We start from the raw sequence: 25671 nt of genomic DNA, 5'->3' as shown, positions 1-25671 counted from the left end.
CTGACCTGAGAATTCCTGTCATACCAGACCTTTTTCTGCTGTTGGACTTCTGCCAGGTTCTCCTTTGCCAAGCCCATGAGCTCCCTGAGCCTTGTCCTGAGGTTTAGGACATATGCCACAAATGATTCCTTGTGGGATTCACACTCACCCTTCCACTCATTGTGAATCAAATCTAGAGGTCCCCTCACCCAATGCCCATACAGCAACTCAAATGGTGAAAAACCTGTATATTCCTAGGTACCTCTCTGTATGCAAACAGCAGATGGGGCAAATATTTGTCCCACTCTCTCTTAATCTGGTCTGCAAATGCCTGCAGCATGGTCTTTATGTAGAGTTTAACCTCTCCACAAGATCATTAGTCTGGGGATGGTAGGAGGTGGTCTTTAGGTTCTTCACCCCACAGTGCTTCCACAGACAAGCCAGAAGGTCTGACATGAAACTGGCACCTCTGTCAGTCAGTATTTCTCTTGGGAAACCTACCCTGCTGAAAATCTCTAGCAAAGCATTTGTCACCTTCTCTGCCTCGATGGAGGACAGAGTCACCGCCTTAGGGTATCTGGTAGCATAATCTAATACCAATAGGATATAATTCTTCCCTGTGGAACTTTGGCACTCAGCGGCCCCACAATATCCATGGCTGCCCTCTGAAATGGCTTCTCAGTCACATGCAAATGCACCAAAGGAGATTTGACCTTGTCTCCTGCCTTGCAATCCCAGGCCAATAAAAGTTCTGCATAATATGTCTCTTGGTATGCTTTATGCCCATATGACCTGTAAAGGGACTGTCATGGGCTATGGCTAGAAATGCCAGATGGTAGGCTCTGAACACTGCCAACTGCTGTATTCTCTCACCCTCTAGCCCTCCCAGAATGATCCATTTCCTATACAGTAACTCTTTGTTCCAGTATACGGAATCCCCTTTTCCTTGAGAATCAGGCACCTCACTAGCTACCACCCTCAAGTGTTGTAATGTAGGGTCTGAGAGCTGTGCTTGTCTCAACTCTCTCATTGTAACCCTTCCCAGCTCCCTTTCCACAGGAAGTCTGGTATCCTCTGACAGCGGTACCTCAGTGTCAGCCTGGGTACTACTACTCACTTCTGCACTTGCAGTCACTCTGCCAAGGGAACATCAATACCCACCAGCAGCTGTGGCTCACCTTTAGTCTCACTGCTACAGGGTAGCTCTCTCCCTGAAGTAGCCACCTCACCAGTCCTGGCTTCAAGTGTGCAGTCTGTCTGGGTCCTCCCCAGGCTACCAGACCCACATGCCTGTCTCCAAGCCTGACTGTGTCACTGCATGCACACAAGGTACTGCATTATCAAAGTCATTCCCTAGCAGGACATCTGCAGGGATAACCTGAAACACACTTACTTGCCTTCTTCCTTTTCCACCCTCCCAGTCAAGGCAAACCCTACCCAAAGGTATTTGGAATGGGGTCCCTCCAAATGTTCTGACTGGAGTAGACTTCCCAAGCAAGTAGTGCTGCTCTTTAACCATTGCAGGCTTCACAATGGTTAGGTCAGAGGCTGTGTCTCTCTTAGCAGTGGTCTGTTTCCCATCTACTAAGATAGGATATAACCTTTTTTGTGGTAGTTTGGTACCCTTGTTGTCTCCAGACAACTTATCACAGGCATTCTGTTATTCCCACTTGCTGGCTCCCCTACCTTTTGTTCCCCACCTTGCCTCTGTGGGCATCTATATGATACATGGCCCCACTGGTTACATTTATAACATTTAACCCTTGATCCTGGCCATGTACCTGAACTAGTGGCTTCCCCTGTTGCTGGTGGACTCTGCTGTGGTGGCTTAGGCTGCCCACCATGGGTTCCCTTATATCCATGTGCAGCACTGGGTATCCCTTTCTTGTGCAGTGATGCCCTGCTTGCAAAGTAGAGATCCCCTTTTTTCCCCCAGCTTGTCTGTAGAGTTGAAATCCCTGTCAGCCAACCAGATTTTCATGTCCTCAGGCAAAGTGCTAAGGGCTTGTTCCCTCACCAAAAGGTCTGCCAGTCCCTCAGGTGTGGTGGCCTGACACCCACTCACCCACCTATGAAAATAAGTGCTTAACTCAGCAGTATAATCACACATACTTTCATTTTCCTTGCGTCTATGCTCACTAAACTTTTTTCTATAAGCTTCATGTGTTAACTTAAAATACTCTAATAAACATTTCTTTATTTTGTTATAGTCTAAACAATTAATATCTGACAATTTAGAAACAGCAGTTACAGCTCTACCAGAGAGTAAGGGGGTAAGGAACTGTACCCAGAGCCCTCAGTCAATATTATACTGTTTGCCTACTCTTTCAAATATATGAATAAAACTATCACAATTATCACCTTCTTGGTACTCAAGAAGAGGTTTACAGACCTTCATTGCTTCTGGGGTATGGTTACTCCCTTTCCTATTATCTCCATGTCCCTGGCGAACAGTCAGCATTTCTTTTTCATGTTGCCACTGCCTCTCATTTTCTTTGGCTTCCAGACATCTCAGTCTGTCTGCTATGATTTCATTTGTTTCCCCTTCTCTTCAGCCTCCAAATGCCACAGTCTCTCTGCTGATTCTAGTTCCAAACATTTGCTCTCCAGTTCAAGTATCTTTAACTCCAGACAGATTTTTAAGTCCTCTGAGGAAAATTTGAACTGTCTATTTTTTGTGAGCTGTACATCCCTAAGGCCAGAAAGGCTGTCTTCCTGGTTGCTGGTCTGTGATGCAGCTGTGATTAAGGCTGCAATCATTTCCCCTTTCATCAGGTTGGCATGCACCAGTCCTCTGGCTTGGCACATCTCAGCCAACTGACTCCTTGTCAGCTTGCCTTAATCCTCCACTGACATCCTTGCCTGCTCTCCCAGACTAACTAAGCTAACAAAAAATAAAATTATTGTGATATAAAACTCTGAATGTCTACCTTGTGGCTGCTTGAGAATACAAACACCTTCTTTAGTGACCACTGCTTACAGGCTACAGAAGTTCAGTATCCACACCACTGTTCACCAATATGTGATGTGGTGATCCCACCACTGCCAGCCAATATGTGAAGCCCCACCTCTGGGCCAGTAATCAAGGACCCTCAATCCTCACCACTGGCACCTGTATGGAATGTTCACTGGGAGGATAATAGGTACATACAAGTACCTCTCTGCATCAAGAACCATCAAGCACAATTTCCCTTAAGAGCACACAGAGAACACTGTCAGTCTGGAGGCTGGTTCCTCTCTCTTTCTCTAGATCCCCAATAAGACTCCCCACTGGCACAGTTATAGAGTTGAGTCCTCAGCCAGGGTTCCAATCCAAGTCCTCCAACACTCTCTCTGTCCAATCAGTGCTTTGTGTCCCTGTCCAAGTAGCTGACTCACACACTCTTTGAGATTTGATTTGCACAGACACACACACACACACACACACACACACACACACACACACACACACACACACACACACACACACACACACACACGCACCTGGGAAAGGCTGGCACAGGCTTACTACCTATGCCCCCTTTTGCCCAGACTATAAGGTAGTTAAAACTACCACCAGAACCCCTCAGCAGTTATTTTAAGGCCCTCAACAAAGGGCGTCCAATTTTACTGTGTAATATTAATAGTAATACCGAAAGACATGTGTGAATGGGCGTGCCTTCACTGAAGGTTGGGCATTGGGCTGGCAACTCGGCACCATAAAACATCTACTGCCAATTATTAGCAGACCGAAGTTCCATTGTGGCTACCCCTAACCAGGAAAAGCCAAAAAGACAAACAATAATATTAATAGTAATACAAATGGTAGTTTGACCAAAAGCAAGGCTATTAGCAGTGGCCCACACAGTAGTATGACCAATAAATATGCAAATACTCTCAAAACTTAAATATCTTTACAAAGATCAGCCACAATGAAGTGTTTAAATATATTTAATAATAAATAATAAAGGAACAATGGAATACTAAATATCTTTTCACAGTAACATCAGAGTTTAAAATCACAGGAAACATTTAAAATAACTTTGAAGGATAAACTCAGACAAATAAAGAAAAACAATATCTAAATTAAGCTTCACTATACTCCTGACCAAATCTAAGGGAATTATACTATTCCCTAATAACTTACTTGGGCAAGGCAAGATGAAATATGTGAGCAGTCTCTCTTGTCAGGCCCCTCTGTCTCACTAAGAGACTTCTCAAAATAATATCTAAAATATTACTTCTGGGATAGCTTGTAGAAAGACATCACTTCTGGTCATCTGACTTCTAGTTCTCATGCAAACCTCCATTGCTGGAAGCTGGCAGGATTTAGCACCTACCTGCAAAAGTACACACACAAGGGCTTTTTCTCAGATCTGTGGCAGGTGCTAGAAGTCATAAAACAAGTTCATACCTCCACACTTCCAGAGTTAGTAATTAGTTCACCCCAGAGACAATGCAGAAAGCTTCCTAGTACAGACGTTGTATCTCTGGCTGCAATGAAGCCTGCGAGATAGCATCTTTATGGCCTAGCCCATAAAGTGATTTAATTTCAGATATATTTTAAAGTTTGCTGGACTGAGGTTAACCTCCTGTCTTCCAGTTTCTTCTATTAAAACATAAACATTTAAACAGTTACAATAGTGCGTGTACATTTCTGTTCTCTCTAGTAGGGCACACTGTTGATACATTTTAAACATAAGCATTTTACGAATACATTTTCAACAAACATCTGTACAAATCAGTTTGATATATACATGACATACAGTTCTAATACACTTGTAGCACAAGCATCTTGTATAAATCAGCTTGACATTCATGAATAACATATGATTATTTACAGAATTCCAGCTAGCTGCGCTGGAAGTACCTCCTATTTTATATATATATATATATATATTTTTCACTTTTGACATGAATTCCTCTAACTGTACTCCAGGTAGAGGTTGCCTGGTCTCTTCTGGAGGAACTTCAACTTAAGCTTTGATCCCCAGTAATAAGAAAATTGTTCTTTAATAAATTTCTCATAATTGTGTCCAGTCCACACAGCCCCACCAGGATACAAGCTGTGCAATAACACATAGATCTCAACCTTTTAGCACAAAAAATCTGGACAAAGCTGAAAATAATAGCAGAGCATTGGTCTCTTGCCCTTGTGTTATTTGCATATTAGACTTATTTCCACTGTCTTCCTCTTTTTCCAGGGACATCAGAATTACCATCTGAAGGACCACACGTACATGGTAAGCACAAACTTTCTTTGATTAGTAATAACCATTAGTTAGATGTAAGTCTGAGGAGAGAGTAATTATTGCATTCCTTTATCATCTGAAATTCTTTCACGAGTGTTTATAACATAGTCTGGATCATTTCTAGTCACTATTTCTCTCATTGTTTGTTGATTATTATCACAGGTGACCCTGACAGTGGCAGTGCCAAACTCATACCACCTGATAATAGAATATTGATAGGCTCTGATGATGATAGTGGTGCTATAGAGGCACAGTCGGGGGTGCAGAGGTTGTGGCTCACACATCCCCTGGCCTTATTTCAGACACAGTCAGTATGCCTATGCATACCCATTCCACTGAGCCCTCAGTTATAGGACAAGTTGAGGGTGACACAATTAATCAGGGTAGTGTGGTTACTGAAGTTGCAGAGCTGATTGAGTCTGCCCGTAGCTATCGTGCAGACATGGTACCATACAGGACTGATCCTGGAGGTGCTCGGAGGAGGTCTATTGTTCACACTCCTCCTGATACTGGTGTGTCATTATGTGCCACTAGATATATGTATAGAGCCATCATGGAGGCACAGGCATGTTTTACCAGTACCTTGGAAGAGATAGTGCGAGTCCTAAATGCGACACATTCGGACATGTTTGACTGGCTCATTCATGTGGGTAACTTCTTGGACAGGATGAGTGACACATTGGATCAGGTAGTGTCCATGATGGAATGTCTGCTGGGGACAGTCAGTATCCATGTGTACACTGAGCCACAACATCCTCTGGCATTAGCTGATGTGGTCTTGCCATATCCTGCTCCTATAGTGGCACTATTTGTACTGCTCCATCAATGATTGAAGTGTCCATACCCAGATGTAGCAGGCCACAGGGTCATGGTCCTGGATGTAGTCATGAAGACAGCTCATCCAGCAGACATTGTTTACCTTCAGGTAGCACCCCCAATTCAAATAGGGGACGAGGAAGTGGCAGTACAACTCCTGGCAGAGGCAGTTTACATGATTAGGGGTGATGACGCTGAGCTGACACCTCCACTATGAATGGTTCACACCTGTCCAAACAGGACATAGTTCTATTGCAAAGCTTGATTATGTTCATGGAGATACACACACACACACACACACACACACACACACACACACACACACACACACACACACACACACACACACACACACACACACACACTTCACAAAAACTGCCCATACCCACTGACATACATGCAAGCTAAACAAACCTTAATGTTGATTGCAACACATCTACTGTTAGTGGCCCTGAGATATTTTCCACTTTACTAAATGTTCTGTGTTTCCTCCCCCCACCCTCCACCCTGTGCAAATGATGATGACTGTGCCATGCCCTTTTGTTCATTTTGTTTTGACATAGGGTTGCGTATATGTCCGATGCTCAGATTGGACAGCTAAGTGAGTCTTTCTCACAATGTTGATTTTATGCATATGCATTACATAATAAATTTGTGATGTTTTTGTGCATACTCATTTTGGAAAGATTTTTTTTAGTTAGTATTGTAAGTCATGCATTCAAATCACTGCTATTGCATTCCTGCGTATTGCTCTACTTGTGAAACTGTTGATATAATTGTCCTGTTAACTGGTTTGTTGAAAGTGGTTAAGTTACCTGATTGATGCTGGTTATTGTGTACAATGCATAGCTGTATATTGCAGATATCATTCCTATAAGACAATAATGCCATTGGTGGACATGTTACACAGGTTCTGCTTGAGAACATTTAAGACTGACAGTATGGAGGTATTTCAGTTACTCTTATCGTCTTATACATTTGTTCATATACTACAGGTTCCACACTTACCTTGACATTACTGCAGGTATGAGTCATGTCCTTTGGGGGCTGTCTTTGTCTGATGCTATCAGTACACAGCTATTACATGAGGAAGTAAAGTTTGTGGACACTAGCTGGCATCAGTTTTACTATTTGTATGTGCTTAGGTTGTTATGTGTATTCCTTAGCTGGTGAGTGTGTGCGCTATTCTTTGTCTGTAAGTTGGTGAGTGTGTATGCAATTCTTTGCCTCTTAGCCAGGGCAAGGCATATTGAGCATGTCTACATCTGCCAGCTCCCTCAGAATCCTAGTCTGTATGTGCAGGAGATGCTGACCCTGCCTGTGGTCAAGGAATGTGTGGTCCTGGCCCTTGTTGTCCCTGTGCAGCTGTTTCCTTAAGACGATATGTTGCAACATGGCACAGACTGTGAATTTCTCTGCATGAACCTTGATCATACTGCAGGGCAGCCCCTGATGTGTCTAGACAGTAGAACTGTGACTTCAGCATTCCAAACACATGCTCTGCGATGGTTCTCATTTGCACATGGGCATCGTTGTATCCTTCAGTGGGGGGTGCATTTCTGATTGGTATCATGAGCCATGGTTTCAATGCATAACCTACATCACCCAGTAGGTGGCCTTGTGGAACATCACCCCTAGCAAACCTTGTGTAAAGCTGAGACGTGGCTGTTCATGAATCTGGCTCAGTACTGTACATACAAAGCTACTCAAAAATGGATAAACAGAATGCAAGAGGATCTCTATAAATATAAATATAGAATATATGGGTCTGGGTCTGGGTACAATAAATTAACTGTCTCATACACTGGCAATCTAAGGCAGAAGAACTTATTTTACCACTCATCATACATGAGACTTGTTTCCAAAACCCATTATACCCCAGACCCCATATATTCCATACATATATACATATATTCATGTATACATTAGGCAGTTGTAGCAATGTCACTGCTTTGATAATCATGGACAATATTTCACAACCTATTAACCAATTACTTAACCTAAAATATGTAGTATATAATCCAAGTAAACTTTAAGATGCTGAATTTATCCTTCAAATATTTTCCCCATCTTACCATCACTCCCATCTCATCCTTACATCTTTTCTTTTCTCCACCCGGTCCCTAATACTTGAATCCTTTCACAGTTCTGTTCTATACTTCTAAAAACCCTATACCCACCCTTCTTTTTCATTCCTAATTAATTCTTTTACTCTGATCATTCCTTTCTTACCTCCTCTGTGCCTCTGCTACGCACTACTTTCCTTCCCATCTGTCATAGAATGCATTAAATATTTCATGCACTGCTACAACTTTTCCTGCACCCTCTTTTGGATAGAATTTCCTTTTATTTTATCAATGGCAATCGTATGTGCTACTTTGTACTGTATTATTTCTTTGATCTTGCTATGTTATAAAGAAAGTTATTTGTATTAAATCTATCTTCTGTTTATTTTTGAATTTAGTAGCAATTTATTGTTCTTTGTCTATTTTTGAATTTAGTAGCAATTTATTGTTCTTTGTTTCTTATTGTAAATGTCTGCACTGCCTTTGAGTCATTTTTGAAGAGGGTCTTTGCACTTGTGTGCTTACCTGGTTAACAAATGTTAAATAAATAAATGAGTGAACATATCTACATGTTATATATATATATATATATATATATATATATATATATATATATATATATATATATATATATATATATATATATAGTGTAACGTCAGGGCAGTATTCATAATCTCAGCCTATGCACCACAGCAGGGTTGTGATAGTGAGGAAAAGAGTGCATTCAGACAGCAGTTGCAGGACCTACTAGATAAAGCAGGACAATAATAATGATAAATGCACATATCGGGATAGACAGAACAGGATATGAGGACTACCTGGGTCCACATGTATGAGGAAACAGGAATAAAGAAGGACAGGCCATTCTAGACATCTGTCTAGCAAATGACTTGATAGTAACCAACACATGGTTCAGAAAGAGAAACATTCACAAGCTCACATACAAGAATGGCCAACATGCAACTCAGGTAGACTTCCACCTAATACACAAAAGGCATTGGGGTAGAATCAATGATTGCAAAGTCATCCTCAGTGAAACATTCGGCCTACAACATAAACCACTGGCTGCCAAAATCAGCTGCAAGCAGTGGTCAGAGAAGGCTCTATGGTCAACACAAACCAGGCTGAAGACCTGAAAATTGACTGGAGAGAAAATACAACATCTCAAGGAATTACTCAGGGGTCTAGCATCCCAGGAAGAGGAGAAAATAGGTGGAGTTGAAGCACCTCAAAACAGCATGTGCGAGGACTACAGAACAGATATGTGGCTGAGTTAGGTATGGAAAATAGGTACATAAGGAAAGCTGGTGGTGGAATGCAGAAGCCCAGGAAGTTATCAAAAGAAGGAGTGCAGGAAAAAATGGGAGATAGAAAAGACCGACCAGGCTAGGAAGGAATACTGGTTGGCTAACAAAGAAGCTAAGAAAGGAGTTGCAATAGGAAAGAACAGGGCATCAGAGGCACTCTACCTGCTGGAAAGTGACTCATTAGGTGGCACAAATAAACTATATCAGGCTGTAAGGCAAAGACAGAAAGAGATAGTCAGACATCCTTCATAATGGATGCCAGGAACAACCTGCTCTCCAGTCCACAGGACATCAAAGGCAGATGGAGTATTTCCAGCAGCTTCTGAATGAAGAAAACCCCGCAGAAGCTGTACTGCCCCAGAAATAGCCTATAATGAGAGAAGAAGAGGAGCCCACCATAGAAGAAGTAACAATAGCACTAAGAAAAATTAAGTGATGGAAAGCAACAGGATCAGATGAGGTCACAGCAGATATGATACAGATACTGGGTGAGATGGGGAGAAATGGCTCCTGAGGATAATCATAGCTGTGTGGAGAGAAATGCATATCCCAGATGACTGGAGAATAAGCATACTCATGCCAGTATACAAGAACAAAGGGGACATCCACAACTGTAGGCAGTACAGAGGCATCAAACTCCTATCACATTGCATGAACGTTCTGGAGAGGGTGATTGATAAACGGATACGCAGAGTAGTAGAATGTAAGATGGGAGATGAGCAGATTGGATTCAGATCAGGATGAAGAAGCTATAGATGAGGAAAGAGTCCGACTGGGCATTCCTAGACTTGGAGAAAGCATATGACAAGGTCCCAAGAAAGCTGATCTGGACAGGACTGCAGTGGTTCATAGTCTGAGAAACACTGGTAGAATTAGTGCAGGCGATGTACAAGGACCCAATCACTCAAGTATGAACAGTGTTGGCCTCAAAGAGGGGTTCCCAATGGGAGTGGGTGTACAGCAGGCTTCAGTTCTAAGCCCACTGCTGTTCATACTAGTGATGGACTACATTAGCAAACAGGTTAGAGGGGACAGATCAACAAAGTTGTTGTATGCAGATGATGTGGCATTACAGGCAGACTCTGAGCAAGAACTCCAGCAAGGTATAGAGGAATGAAGTGCAAAAGTGAAGGCACATGGGATGAAACAAAGCACAGATATGACAGTGGTAATGGCAGCAAATTGGGGAAATCAGAAGCAGCTGAGAATTGAGATAGAAGGGAACATAGTGGAACAGGTAAATAGCTTCAAGTATCTGGGAGGGGTGGTTGAGGAGAAGGAAAGTCTGAATGAAGAGGTCAAAGCTAGAATCAGAGGAGTTGCAGCTAACTGGCATAGAGTGTCAGGTGCAGTCTATGACAGAAGAATGCCAAAGAAGCTGAAAAGTAAGGTGTACAAGGCAGTGGTGCGACCAGTACTACTGTATGGTACAGAAACCTGAGCAGTAAAGGCAGAGCAGATGAAGGAGCTAGAGGTGATGGAAATGAAGCGTCTGAGAAGGGTGGCAGGATGCACTCTGTAGGACAGGTGAAGAAATGAGAACATAAGAGCAGAAGCCAAAGTAGCTCCAATTGCAGAAAGGATCAAAGAGAACAGATTACAGTGGTTTGGACATATGTGCAGAAAAGCAGAAGACAGTCTGGTGAAGAAGATTTGGGACAGACAGCAAAAACGTAAGAGGAAATGAGGAAGTCCAGCAAAGGGGTGGATGGATTGTGTGAAAGAAGATCAGACAGGCATGAGTGAAGAAGAAGGCAAGTGTGCGGCATTGAATCGAGAGAGTTGGCGAAATGATGATATATGTGTGTGTGTGTGTGTGTGTGTGTGTGTGTGTGTGTGTGTGAGAGAGTACTGTAATACACAAAGATGTTCAAATGTTGATGTCTCAAATGTCAACACTTCAAAACTGACATTTGCAACATCAACAGTTCAGTGGGCATGCTCTGAATATAACCTTGGAGAATGCAAATTCAAAAACAGCATGTTTTACTGGAGGCAGGCCCCCTACACCCCCCACACCCTCCACACCCTCTGTGAATTATATATACTATCTCCAAGATCACACAATCCTCAGGGAAGGGCCATATTCCCCAACCCCTAAGACTGTTGACCTCGCACACCTGTCAGCCATCTGTTTTGTCAACTAAAGTATGTTGACAAAACAAATGTTAGTTTAAACCACACTTGACTAAATTGAGTAAAACCATATATGTCTATGTGTATATATATATATATATATATATATATATATATATATATATATATATATATATATATATCTGTGTGTGTGTATGGATCTGTGCTACTTGATCAAAATACTGAAAGTTCAGTGATCAAACTCAGAACATTGAACAATTAAACCATCATAAACATAAAACACAAACTTATATTGCAATAAAAACAGTTTCCTCTAATGATCTGTTAACCCTAATACCACCACCCACTCCATCTTACTAACACATGCTAACTCTAATCCTATCCCTGCACCTAACCCCAGTCTTACACCTTCCCTTAAAAAAAACTTTCCATGATAACACCACCACTACACAAGACATCTTGCATGCACAAATACAGCAAGAAATGAACACGCACACACAGCTCTACATCTAACCCCTAACTTAACCCTAACTCTAACCCTAAAACTCAAGCACTCATACACACACTCCTACAATCTATCCCATTCCTAACCATCTTAAACCCGCCAATACTCATACACACTCTCCTACCCTGTAACTCACATTCATCTCCACAAATCTATCATCTTACTTCCAAAACTCACTCCACTCAAACACATGTATTTGGCCAAACACACATATGAGCATCCAGTCATACGTATCTATACATTTAAAGGTTAGCATCCTTTGGTTGAGTGCCTATTTCATCAAGAGTGGGGGTGGATACATTTATGATATAAATATAAATATAAATATAGATATATAGATATAGATATAGATATAGATACAGATATATATATATATATATATATATATATATATATATATCTATATATATATAGCCTTTCTCCATGTGCCTCTCCTGAAAAGGGGTGATGTTTGCTTATGGATATAGGTATATATTAGATAGATAGATAGATAGATAGATAGACAGATAGATAGATAGATAGATAGATAGATAGATATTATTTGTTTGCTTGATTATTTATTTGGTATCCATGTTTACCTTTGGCCACTTTTTATAATTTAACTGTTAACACAATCCTCCTCTTCATCACTTTGCAATGATAGTTTGCTCCTTGCTTTCCCATACATTCTCAGTTGGTGTCAAGTATAGTGTTTGCAACTCTATTGCCTATTTACTGATATATTCTTTTATTATGTTTCTTATGGTATATGTGGGCAAATATTGCCAGCATAGCCTTTATGCATTAGCATTAATCCACAACGTACTACGATTCTATACATTTTAGTCAAAGTCTGAAATATACTCTTAAAATCAGATATCAAACAAAAAGGGATATATTTCTTATATAGCATGTCTAAATAACTATGAAATAAATTCACCTACACATAAAATAAAGCAGTAGTTTAAACATCTGCTTACATGTGGTCAGTGCAAATGAAAAGTAATGTTTTTCAAATTTATTAGTGATGATTTGTCCTAAGCCTGTACTTAAATTATGAATATGTAAGCCTAAAAGACACTAGGACCAATGGCAATGCATGACTTTTTCTGAATATTATGTGCATGTTTAATCATGGTTTTAGGGAATTTGCCACAATCAATTATTAATGTCATTTTTTTTTCAATAAAGCCACCAAATAGGAAAGAGCTGCAAAGTATTAAAGAATACATACACAGGCTTTGGAATGAAAATATCTCCAGTGATCATAGAAAGGAAACAGTATCATTCAACATTTAATGGAAACAGTAGAATCTAACTGAATTATGACTAACAATGAAACATGAACCATCAAGAAGAATTACAAATCTTAAAAAGCTAGCCAACAAGAGACATCATATATCTAAAAAAAACTATCTAAAATATGTGGAGAAAACAATGCATAAAATACAGGCACTGCAATAAGGAAAACTGTAAATTCAAAGACAAAAAGGAGAAGATTGTGATGAGCAACTAAGTCAGAAGTGAAGTGCTGGTGGAAATAAAACCCGAACTCCCCAGAGATAAAACTAGTCCCAAAGGAGTTAGACCATAAAAGTCAAAGTCAACTGAAATAAAAAATCTATGAAGAAGGTTAAGCCAGATCCAGCTGATTCTTAAATGGGTCCTACCACAGAACTATTTTATATTTTACCCTCTTGCTTCGGGCAACTTTCAGTGCCCCTGTGATAAATCGCATTAAATTCCACAATGGTTAGTGAGATAATTTCCTTTTGTAAGCTTTCTCTTAGAACTTGCCAGCACTCCCTCTACATACAAGAAAGCATGCTTAAATCTAACTAGCAACATCTATTACCTTGTATTAAGATTATATCGTCCTGCCACTCTTTCTGATAGGTGTAACTTTCTCACCCAAATATCTGAACATCCCATACTGAAAATCAAAACCTCTCCAATCTAAACTTTTCACTTTCTCCATCATACATAAAGAAACAGTTTTTTATCCTAAGGTCATTCATACTTCACCACTAAATTAAATGTTTACCCCAACTTTTCTAGTTATTATGACCTTATGTATTTTAAAGCCCTTACAGTTACTCCCAGTGAGCAATACTACCAGCATTCAGTACTTCACATGGTCTCTCACGGTAAACTGCATATTTCATTCCTCCATTCCATTAAAAAACATAATCCACAAATGACATTCAAGCAGCTCATATCACATCTGCATAATAAAAACTGCTCTCTTACTATGGATACGTCACCTATCCATGCCCACTTTCCTAGATAAAATTATATTTCTAACAGCAGGCCAGGAAGAAAAACAGGCAGATGTACTCTCAACCTTTATAAAGAAAACATTTAATTTAAGCATTACCTCACAAGCTGCTTTCACTTCAGATTCTTACTCCATCTGTCAAATAGCAAACATATGTCTGAAAAAAGGCATAACACTCCATCTTTCAGTAACATACTTTCCAATCTGCCTCCAACCAGCTATATGTGAGAAAATGATTTCCAACAATAAGACAATCATTTTCAAACTACAAACAGCTTGTACTGCTAGCTGACCTTCAACTTAAATCTCCTTAGCCAGAAACACCAAAACATTTGTGAATGGCTTACAGATTAAGGCCTACTAACACAGGTGTAGCTAGCTATTCTGTCACACAGTGCTGCCGCCCCAATCTGTCACCTCCCCATAACTCTAAGTTAAGGAGCAAAAAATACATATATATATCTTTCTTTTTAAACTGTAGCAAGTGAGAAATGCTGCAGTTCTGACCAAAGATGCAATATCTGCATATGAGTGCTGGTAATGCACTACAATGAAGACCAATATGCATTTGCTGATCACGCCCCTTAGTACCTTGTACCTAGGGCAGTTGTCCGCTTTGACCCACCCTAATTATGTTACTGCTTACTAGAGATAATATTAGAATCCACCTAATCAAAAAACAGAAAACTGTTTACTCCTGCATCTCATTATTATTAATATCGTAAATAAAATCAAATATATTTTTTCATCCTTCCTTCTTCCCTATGTTGCCCCATCAGATTCCAACTTACAGACCTAAAATCACCTCAAGGACCAATGTATTTTAGGCCTTAATCTACCAAAAAAGTACAAAATCTATATAGCCAACAATCCAATATGGAGTGGAGTGGAGTCCTATCCTATCTAGTGAGGACATCAGTAGTGTTACTGACATAAAGCCATACAAGACAGATGGATGACTAGAGAATTTAACTATAAAAATCAGGGATAGTACCTGGGCCACTTGAAAAGAGAAGAAAAGAAAAGAACTCGAGTGGCTAGAAAAAGATTTCTAACCATCCACAATCTAACCAAAAAGTCCACCAGAATATATAAAGCCAACTTCCTTCAAAATTTCTTTCCAATTAGCCTAAACAATTTTGGAAACAAGTCTGTCTGATAGAACTGAATGTTACAATCCAACCAGAACCAAAGCAATTTTGTCCTCCAGAGTCCCATTTCAGTATAATTCTTTCTTAAAGAGCTTCCTTTTCCCCTTATTCTGCCACAAGTGTATCCTCCCTGGATCCAAGGCCCCCAAAATGGAGACAACGTTTTATTTCAAGAAAATTAGCCCTAAACAGATAGCAAACCTACTAAATGAAATGCTTCCAGACATTCCTGTAGGAGAAGACAATTGACACCCCTGGTTTATTAAAACGTGCTAATACTGTAACACTTCCCATAACACATTTACAACCTGTCCATATGTAACAAATTATTTCTGAAAATCTGAAAAAATACCATTAATAAAATCTATCCCAAAAATATACAAATCCAGCTCTCCCACTGAATTCAAGCCGATTTCAATCCTCCCAGCTCATGATAAAATACTGGGAAGCTAACCTATATTCAACATGGAAAACACATACAACATGTACACTCCTTTTAGTAAACCAGCAGAGATTCTGGTATGGCCATAGTGAAATGATGGCTCCTGGATTTGGGCCCTAACAGATGACATTTAATTAAGTGACTGACTGCTTTCATTCATTTCACTAAAGCTTTCGATCTAGTAGATCAGCAAGTGCTACAAGTTCCCTTGGAAGACCTGAAAGCTGTTGCAAATTAGCTTAGCATCATAAATCCAAAGAAATAATCTTTGGAACAAACATGAAACTAGCCTAACAACTTCACATAAACCATACAAAAAGTAAAATCCAAAATTTATTGTTCTGGGATTGGACAATTTTGCATTTCCTTTTTTGACTGCCATAGTTGTCAGGCAAGAGAATTCTGCTAGCACAGTTAGAGTACAGACCCCCCCCAAATCTCTGCCTCATCCTCAAAAAAAAAAATCTAAACTCTCTTCATATCAAATCAAATAGTATGTGCCATTTTATGGAGCATGTTCCCCAAACTGGCCAATATTGTTCACTCCTAAATAAAACAAAGTAGTTTCCAGTCCAACAAAAATCCACAGATTACACAGGGGTCATGTTCCAAAAGACGTGCTGTTAGTGTAAGTGAGTCTTGGATTAGGGAACACTGTCTCTGTAAAATGTGGATTAAAGACATCTTTTTCCATCCATGAACCTAATTTTTGATTAAACATTATTAAAGCTGTAAATATTCTAACAATAAATGGTAAGTAGTTCCATAATCTAGGAATTGTCTGATTAGTATATTTATTTTTTAAAGAATTCTTACAGAAATTTATATAAAAATGAATAGCTCTATATTCTCTTGTATGCTTATTAAATGCTTTTATATTATGCACTATAACTAATCGCTTGTCTTACTACTAACCACGCTGAAAACATAGTACAGTTTGTTATTCTTTGTAAATATCTGCTGGATATATAATTGTTTATCTCATGCTTTGGTGTTTTATTTCATTGTAGTCAAAGCTAAGTTGCTCCTAAATATCTGTTATACCGTTAAAATTATATTACATGGTATTTTGTTTTATTTTAGTGTATTCAAAACTAGGGCATTGGGCTAGTTTACCCAGCATGCTCTGATATTGCATTTTTAGTATCTGATAAGTATGTAAACATATATTTTTTCAGTTGTGCATCTTTTATTATCTTTCCCTGGCAGAACCTGAATTTGTTCCACTTGAATCAATATCATACCACTGTTAAAAAATAAATAATTATACAATGATGGGTCATTGTTATTCAAAAATTAGCACGCTGATTGGACAGCCCAACCAGTGTGCCCGTTGTAAACTGGGCACATACCAAAAGAAAAAAGTCCGGCTGCTAAACTACAGTTCAGTGGCCAGAATTGTTTTGCATTGATATATGTTACAGATGCATAGATCTTAACTGTCCAAATTTTCACAGAATGTTCAGACCTTTGCCTCATATTTTTGGTCTGTTCCTCATAAAATTTGTGGTTTTCTGACAAATCGCTGAGTAGTGAAGTCACTAAATAACACACATCTGGGTTTCAGACTTTATAGCCTTCAGAAAATGCACACAAATACAAATTCTGTTATTCTAGCAGCTTTCTAAGTTTATAAGAGCAACATTAAAAAAACTGTCCCTATTTTCGGGCCTTTGTCCCTGTTATTTAAGGCTTTGTACACATTTCTTGACCTAAGGGTTTGAAAGATATTTACAGAAGGCAGACCAGGTACAAGAAAAATCAGGTACGTCCTGCAAAACTAAAGAAATAGAAATGTATCTGATTTTCCTTGTATTTCTGTGCCGTCTCAGCAGACTCTTGTACCTCTCAACTGTCTAGCTTTTATAGTAACAAAAAAAAAACGAGAGATCCTTTTTTTCTGTTACTTCTATTGAACAGCACTGATATACTATGCAAGCATGGGAATGTAAGTCCCATATGTAAGCACAGTACATCAACAAACACGGAAGAACAGGAAATAATACAGAGAAGCACTATGGCGCTGTTATATAAAGACATTATTTAAGAAAGGTATGCAAGTTCTTTCTTAAATAATGTCATTGTATAATAGCAGTAACCGACAAGTAGGTGTGGGTATATAAGGATTTACCCATGGCTGACTTTGTTTAATCAGTCGGGCTTCGCCCTTCTGATCAAACCACACCAACTACAGTATGTGTAAATCCTCATTATACCCACACCCACTCATTGGTTATTGCTTAATTATGCAATTATCTGTTAATAATATTCAAACAACATGAATATTGACTGGACATGTGAATCCAGGATTCTTGACAGAGCATTGTGGCTGCTTTGAATCCAGCATTACCCAAAATAATAAGTCCTAGCAGGTGTAGCTAGTAAAAACACATGCTACAATCACCATGTTCTCTACTCCACAGACAAAACACTATAGTATCAATAAGATGAAAGAAAGAACAAAAATGAGGGATGATAACAAAAAAGTCTCAACATTTTTTTAAAACATATTTCAACTGACTATGATATCAGGAATCTGCAAACATCCTTATATAAACAGTAGGTGCATGCACACTCATCCTTGCTGTGTTTTTCGGCTTTTCCCAGTTAGGGGTCGCCACAGCAGAACTCCGGTCCGCTAATGATTGGCAGTAGATTTTTACGTGCCGAGTTGCCAGCCCTGACGCACAACCTTCAACGAAGGTACGCCCATTCACGCATGTCTCCACACAGAAGTACTGTGCTGTCCCCAAACAAAGAAGACAGCAGAAAAAGACTACAGAAATAAGAAATTTGGACATATAATGCCATTATTTAGAAAGGTAATCAATCTCTTTTTTGTAAATAATAGCATTGTATAATTGCTTATTCCAGTCCTGTATGTGGGTAATGCAGTTTTACCAGCGGCTGGCTTTGTTTCACTACTTGGGCTTAACTTCCAAGATCAAACCATATCAACTGTGAGTAAATCTTATATTACCCACACACAGTTCTCTAGAAATCTAACCTGCCTGGAGGAACAGAAGATTTTCAGCTCAATATGATGGCTTTTAGCTGCAGTAACTACAATGAGATGGAGAAAATATCAGATTTGATAGGTAGCAAGCCAGAATACTGAACAGAGCTAAATCTGAGACCAAAACAGCCTGATTGCTCATTATCTATCAACAGCCATCCTCTAGCTGTCCCAACAATGAGTAACGGTAGAGCATTTCCAAAACAATATATATCATCAGGTTACAGCAGCCCCATCTTGATGCCTGCAGAAGGATATTGATATTTTGAGAAAAAAAAATCTGTCCAGTTGTACTGGATTAAACATATCATATACTATCAGCGATTGTCAGTATAAGACATTGGATTCTCATCACTGAGTAGAATGTAGAATGCCCTTCTCCTTACTTTAAGCAGGTACCCACTCATGTTTCCCATCATAAACAGAGTTAAAAATAAATGAATCTGTTTTGGAAAACTGGTAGTGAGGTCAAAAGTCCCTGCACATACATGCATCACAAATATAAAACAAGGGGTAGGGAAGGGACATTGAGAAGAAGACAGAAAACAGAGTTTGAAGCTTGTTATGCCATAAAATGCCAAAGTTGCCCAGACATAAATGGAATAGCATCACTTACACTATAAAGATGCTGTGTCTCTTCAAAAGAGCAAATGTTTTAATCAGACAACAGACCGAAATAAAGTTTAAGACTCAGTTGGCATCCAGATTCAACAGGAATAAATTAAAGGGCAGTAGTAGGGACAGACAGCCCATCAGAAGGAAACAATAAGAATGATTAAGTCCTCTTGACATCCAATGACTGCAGTTAACTTTAAAATAAAAAGAAACCAATGAATCACAGCACAAAAAGATTTTTAAGTCAAGCAAAACAGAGTTGGCCTGAGGGACCATCAAAGACATTTCAGATAAGGCTTGAACCTGCTTAAGGTAAACCTAGCAATACACATTTGATAGCAGGTACTAAGCAGAAAGGGTATCTGAAGAACTCATGTATCATTGAGACAACAGAGCAAAAATGGGCCTGAATGAGGTTACTGCAAGTGCCTAAAGGAAGCTAAAACCTCTCTATCTCATTTTTGTAGCTGTTTAAAAGAGAGATTAAAAGGTGAGACTTGTAAAATGGAAACAAGCTTTGGCATAGATCCATTTACATGAGACTGATACTAAGCTCAGTCATATGTCCCAGCCACACAAGATAGTTAAGTGAGCTAGTAGGATAGACAGAATAAAAGCTTTATTTTGTTTTCTAGTAACAATAGAGTTGATGAATGTCAACTTATCTAACACTTTGTGGGTCCCAAATAAAGTTATATTGTGTTCTAAAAGGAACAGGGGAATCAAAATAGCCAATAAGAATGACAGATTTAGCCTAACTGATGTTATAGCCAGATACTTATCTCCAGTCTTACAGAGTTGCCAGGATCTTAGGAATAGTAATAGCATGATTCCACAGTAAAATAATCAATTTGTCCACAAAACAGCAAGATGGCTAACTCTAAATCCCCCACATGATCAGTAACCTAAACTCCTACTACATTCTGCAAAGATGCAGCCAGCAGTTCATTAGCTAAGACATATAGGAGTGGAACAAAGGGAAAGCTCTGTTGGACTGTGTGCATGGTGGTAAAAGAAGCTGAAACAAAGGAGTCTGTCTTAACTGTTGTGAACAACTCCATATAGATCACATACAGAGCTTGAATCAGACAGGCTGGGAAGCTGAACTATCCAAGATCTGTGAACAACTAAGGCCAGTTGAAAGAATTACATGCTTTCTCCCCATCAAGTGCTACTATTGCCTATAATTTGCCTGCATCAGCTGTGCTGCTGAAAGCATTCTGTCCCGAGCAGTCTACATCTGTACAAAACAGATCTGATCTGGATGGCTATGGTTAAGGAAGTCTGGTTTTAAAGGAGAAGACCGTACCATCATAACAAGTTTATAATCAACATTCAAGAGAGAGATATGGACCAATAACTACCAAGAGAAAGTGGATCCTTTCATTGTAGATGAATGAAAATATCACTTCTATAAGAATGATCAAGAACCCTGCTCAAAAAATGGTTACACATCTTAGAGAGGAAATCAATATCAGGAGGAAGAAGGCATTTATAGAGCTCAGCTGGCAGACCATAAAACCCTACAGCCTTATTTCATTTCAAATTTGAAATGCGACTTATTAGCTCATCTTTAGCAAAGAAAGTGCAAAAACACAATTATCTTTGAAAAAAACTACATATTCCACTATCACAGTTTGTAGTTACAGACAAGATCCTAAACCCACTTATGTGTTGTTGTGGATGAACTATTTCTCTCTAGGTTAAGTATATCTTATACAAATGTTCATATGAATACGTCTGTTGGCAGTAGTAGCAGTACATTTCTATACATGTGTTTTGTGCATGCACTTATTTATTTTGTTTTGTTTTCTGCAGTAATAAAAAAATCAAATTTATCAGGATGGTGAATAGTGAACGGAGGTGTCCGTTGCTTATTTTAAAACTGTCTCGCTATGTTAAACTCATTTAACATAGCAAAACAAAAATAAAAAGAGATCTTGCTTTCTTGGCTTTTGTTGCTTTTGCCCACAGCTCTGAACTTGCATATCCAGGTATCACAAGTATCAAGATATCAGTACATTAGGATGCCTAGTGTGTCAGAACAGTCACTAAACAGATAGGCATCCATGTCACATTATTTAAGAAGATCATGTAATTAGTTTCTCATCGTACTACAGCAATAATCACATTCCACTTCTGTGAATGCTAATTTTACCATGAAGTTTCTGTTTGCTTTGCCCAAACCACACCAACCGTGGGTAAATATAGCATTACCCACACCCAGGCGTGGGTTATTGCTATAATCAGACAGTGCTACTGAATTTTATCTAAAAAGAGGTACTGAGTCCCATTGGCTTACTGGTTAAAAATAAAAATATTGCTGTTACTCAGGGGGAAAAAAAAAAAAAAATATATATATATATATATATATATATATATATATATATATATATATTTAAGGAAGCATTGTAAAACTGTTGTGTGTCAAACCTTCTTCCACTGCCCAGGAACACAGTTATTGAGAGTAAAATCAATTTGGGCTCTACTGTATGCAGTTCTTCCCACAACAAAAACCTGAGGATAGCATTCACAGTCCCGAAGTTTGCACTTGCGTATAGCCTGTTCATGAAAGGTGCCACTACGCCTATATGCTAATTCAGAAATCACAAGTTATTCACAATAAATAAGTAAATGCAAAGCCATTTTAAAAGAATGCACACGCATCAAATGTATAATGTAGCTGAAGTTACTCCTTAATTATTTGCAAAGTACTATATGAAAACATAAGTGCTCATTCAATTACTGACTTTTTGGGGTATTATGAACAAATACAGCTATGTGTAACCACAATATATGGATTTAAGACAAATGGCACACAATACAGCTTTTATTATTAACTGTTAAAAAAATACATTAAGTTTTTTAACTTTTTATATAGCACTATCCTTATTTGGACACCCTGTTGGTTTCTTTAAAGGGAAAATGAGCAGATAGGAGAGATTGAAAAGGGGGTGATATAACAAGGAGGGAAATACAGAATGAGCACATCAAGGGGTGTTCTGGAGGATATGGATAAGGTGGTGTACAATATTTTTAGTGGGGGAATAGACTACCCCCTAATTTTTCAAAATTTTTTATGTAAGAGGGTAGTTTGGGTAGGAAGTAGGTTAGAGGCTATAGAAGAGCGGATTAGGGAAGAAGGGTGGTGAAGAGGTCTTGAACTCAACAGGAACCCAAAGTCCACATGATCTCAAACATTTCCACTGCCTGATGGTTTTGCAGTGGAGGACTCCAGTGTTGAAGGGGCATAGGCCTGTGGTGACTTGGTGGTCATCGCCAAATGGAGCAATGAATATTGAACCTGGATTCTGGACTGTTGGAAGCTGTCTTTCCACTACCTGCTCTAGGACATCTTCAGCCAAGAATTGAATCCCAGAGTCTGAGACTAGACAGACTGTCATGTGCCAGAGTTTCTACAGGACCGGTGCTACTGCCCCGACCCTGTGAGGATGTTCCTGGATGGGCAGAGGGTAAACACTCTCTTACCAGAGAGGTATGCAGTTGGGCTGCTCCTAAGGCTTCTGGACCTGTAGAAAACTGAACAGAAATTGGAGAGAAAGTAAATAAGACAAAGGAATGCATCATTAAAACAAGAAAAAATAGAGAGATGGAGTATAAAAGAAGAAATAAGAAATGGACACAATAAATTTAGTAGAAAACATGAGAGCCAGCAGACTGTAGCATAAACCATTTAATAGCTCAAAAGCATAAAAAAGATACAAAACAAGGGATAAACCGTAAATATTGAGCTTCAACTAGTAGTATGACCATAATAAATCCTCTTCAGGTATAAGTGTACCTGATGCACAGCATGCCACAGACCAACAGCAGGGGAAGGAAGGGAAATCATCCATAGATAAGGCAGCCCCTGCAAGTATGGCAACTGCACGGCTCCAAAAAGTCCTTATAGCAGTAGAAAACATGAGAGCCAGCAAACTGTAGCATAAATCATTTATTAGCTCAAACGCATAAAAAAGAGATAAAACAAGGGATAAACTGTAAATATTGAGCTTCAACTAGTAGTATAACCATAATAAATCCTCTTCAGGTATAAGTGTGCCTGATGCACAGTATGCCACAGACCAACAGCAGAGGAAGGAAGGGAAATCATCCATAAATAAGGCAGCCCCTGGAAGAACAACAACTGCACGGCTCCAAAAAGTCCTTATAGCAGTAGAAAACACGAGAGCCAGCAGACTATAGCATAAACCATTTATTGCCTCAAAAACATAAAAAAAGAGACCAAACAAGGGATAAAGCATAAATATTGAGATTCAACTACCCAATCAGCCAGTTACTCCTCTCTAGGTCATCGTGTCTGTTGTGGCACTGGAGGCTAGAGTGGGTGATCCCTGTCAGGGATGACAGCTGCTCACCCAGCACTTACTAAATGCCAGTTTTCTTTCACTCAATACCACATACAGATCATTCAGTTTTATTCATGTATAACTCCTTAAAAAGGTTGAGCATAATTTCAGTCTCTTTGTCAGATCAGCTTGGATCTCGTGCCTTTCAAAGTACCAAACTGAGGAATATAAGTATAGGTCTGTGGTTCACAGATTTGGAATCACACCCTCTGGGGTGTGACATAACCTTAACTAAACATAACTACCATGTAGGGGCAATGGATATGAAATTGCTACTATTGGCAAGATTGGTTTTATCAAAAAGCTTTGTCACATTTTTAAGGAATAGTTTCAGATTTCCTTTACATGGTGAATACAATTCAGTTAAGAAACATTACTTTTTAAGTTGTTTATTTGTGTTTCAGTTTCTGTGCTCTAATGTTGTTATCTTCATTTGAATTATAAACCTGAAGGTCACCCATTCATCATTTATTTAAGCATGCCTTTCTCAGTATTGCATCAGTAATTTTTTACTTTACTGTATAAATAAATTGTCCTGTGGATGTCATTATCAGGTCATATAAGCTATTGAGTAATATGAGATGATGAGGTGTGTCACATTATGCAAGATGGACATGAATTATGCAACATCATTATGCAGACTGAATTATATCTGACTCCATTTTCCCTCTTCTAGTCATTATTTTATTTTATTTATTTTACATTTGTTGACCGGGCTAGTCTAGCTGGATACATGTCCATTTTCAGTAGAGGCCTGGGGAAAAAAGCTCCACAATAAAAATGGGTTAGTAAAATCAAGTGTTGTTATACATTCAAATAAGAAATATTATACAAAAGTAGGTGTTACAGAGAAAAAAACTAGTTCATAAGTATTACTAGCAAAAATACTTTACAGTAGTGAAAATAAGGAAGCATAAATATATATAAATATATATATATATATATATATATATATATATATATATATATATATATATATATATATTTTTTTTTTTTTAAATTAAGGGTGAATATAAAGGTTGAGAAAATAGAAAATTTTAGTCAAGGTTTGTAAAGGACAGAGCTAATGAGAATTAAGCACAGGTTTTAGCTGCTTCTTGAAGGTTCAAACATAAATACTATACTAACCTAGAAAAAGGTTTGAGGGGGGTGAAAAAGGGTAGAGGGAATAATAGTTTAGTCAGGGTTAGTACAAGGACAGAGCCATTGAGACTTAAGCAGAGTTTTTAGCTGCTTCTTGAAAGTGGATAGAGAAGTAATAGTGGTGAGTTCAAGTGGAAGCTTGTTCCAGATAGGTCCAATACAGTTGGCGAACAAACAGTCTCCAGCTTTGTTGTTGGATTTATAGGTTGCTGCTAGTAGCTTTGTAGCGGAGCGCAAGGATGATAGATTTCTATAAGGAGTAATAAGGGTACTAAGTATTGTGGTGTTAGAAGGTTGATAGAAGATTTTGTGGGTGATGGTAAGTTGCTGTAGTCATATTTGATTTTGTAGTTCCAGCCAGCCTAGTTGTTTAAGATTAGAGCAATGATGGGTTCTAAAAGGGGCTCCTGTGGCAAATCTTGTAATATTATTATAAGATACTGCTAGTTTATTGAAATTAGATTTTGATAAGTTTGTGAAAATAGGTGAGGCATAAAGAAGGGTAGAGAGCAAGTGTATTTGAGCTAAAGTACTTCTGGCTAAGGTAGTTAGGAAGGGTTTGAGCCTGTAGAGAGATCCAAGTGTTCTATTGACTGACTTGATGGTTAAGTTAATATGGGCATCGAAGTTGAGATTATGGTCTATTGTGACACCTAAAAGTTTGGTAGTTGAGTCA

At 38.8% G+C, this 25671-nt stretch overlaps 1 long non-coding RNA gene across 2 annotated transcripts in view; it reads left to right on the top strand.

The window, feature by feature from the left end:
- LOC122796622 overlaps window positions 1-25671 on the top strand; it is a 189695-nt gene that overhangs the window by 151765 nt on the left and 12259 nt on the right. For both annotated transcript variants that reach the window (XR_006363999.1, XR_006363998.1), the window contains one exon: window positions 5163-5201. This is a non-coding gene — a long non-coding RNA (uncharacterized LOC122796622). The remainder of the gene's footprint in view (window positions 1-5162; window positions 5202-25671) is intronic.

This window comes from Protopterus annectens, chromosome 3.part0, assembly GCF_019279795.1.
Source record: "Protopterus annectens isolate FY-2018-M chromosome 3.part0, PAN1.0, whole genome shotgun sequence".
NCBI lineage: Eukaryota > Metazoa > Chordata > Ceratodontiformes > Protopteridae > Protopterus > Protopterus annectens.
Note: the sequence above shows the minus strand (reverse complement) of the source record. Positions and strands in the feature narration are given on the sequence as shown.